General features: G+C 48.0%; 1 non-coding gene across 1 annotated transcript; it reads left to right on the forward strand.

Annotated features, from left to right (window-relative positions):
• The first annotated feature begins 418 nt into the window (after positions 1-418).
• Positions 419-551, forward strand: LOC142444146 (small nucleolar RNA SNORA42/SNORA80 family). Its single transcript, XR_012783807.1, has one exon. It is a non-coding gene; the product is annotated as a small nucleolar RNA SNORA42/SNORA80 family (small nucleolar RNA).
• Positions 552-1,177: the final 626 nt, after the last annotated feature.

A 1,177-nucleotide genomic window follows, 5' to 3' on the forward strand; every position in this document is an offset into this window, starting at 1 on the left:
AATTCCTCTCAGTCACCTTGACCTTGGTCACTCCCTACCAGTTCTCCCATCCCCTCCCACCATTTTCTTTGAACCACTCGCTGTTCCTTGTCCCTGTGTTGGCCAACACCTCCTCCCTTCCCCTACCTCCCACACTCTCATGTCCCTCCGGGACCGTTGGTCCTGTTATTTTCTTCTCACATTGTTTGTCCAGCCTATCTTATCTAGGTGGACCTGCAGATATCGTAATATGTGCATAAAATGCAGGTGGCTTTGACAGCACCAAAGTGGCACATAAGAATGTGGCATCGACAGCAGCAACACTGACATACTGACAAACAAAAAAGCCACTGACATACAAAATTTAAAAGAAGAGAAAAAAAAGAAAAAATCAAAACAAAAGACAGCAAAAAAATCTGTTAATAATTCGAGGTCTGGTGCACGGGTTTGGATTTGTGGCAGGTCCGAGCCCATGGGCCTCTCACAGTGTTCCATTCAAAGCAAACTGTCACCCCAAACCATTGCCTGGTTTTACCTGGTGGGCTTAAGGCACTGAAGCAGGTTGCACAATGGGAAAAAAAAAAAGAAAGAAAAAAAAATCCGAGGTCTGTTTGTTGGCCTTTAGGAGTATTTTCTGGATGAGTCTGATGGGGTGCCACGTCCTGGCCCCAAAGTCCATTCTTGATACTCCCTCGGGACCTCCTTGCTCTGCTTCCCCTGCCGCTCCATTGCATGCCCCCAGTGTTTTGCCTCAGTGTGATGGGGTCAGCTCAGTTGCACATCCCCCACTGTGTCTCAGGTGCTGTCCCGTGTAGGGCCATGAGTCAGTGTAGGATGGCGCATCTCGCCGTGGGGCCGGCTATATGGTCCTCTCTGTACACTGGGCCCTTCGAGCTGGGCTATCGTCCTCTGAGATTGGTGGGCCCAGGTGTGCACCGCTCCGGAGAATTGATGCTTTAAAGAGATCTTGTACAGCAGATCTGCCCAATATAACTCGCCATTGGATCTCTTGACTGCTGTCTTCATAAGCATTTAATCCAAGCAAGACAAATCATTGGCTTCAGTCTTTTCTCTGTTTGTCATGATGTTACTTACTGGTCCAGTTGTGAGGATTTTGGCTTTCTTTATACTGATTTGCAATCCACACTGAAGGGTGCAATCTTTGATCTTCATCAGCAAGTGCTCCAAATCTCCTCCC

The sequence above is a fragment of the Tenrec ecaudatus genome, chromosome 3, assembly GCF_050624435.1.
Source record: "Tenrec ecaudatus isolate mTenEca1 chromosome 3, mTenEca1.hap1, whole genome shotgun sequence".
Classification (NCBI taxonomy): Eukaryota; Metazoa; Chordata; class Mammalia; order Afrosoricida; family Tenrecidae; genus Tenrec; species Tenrec ecaudatus.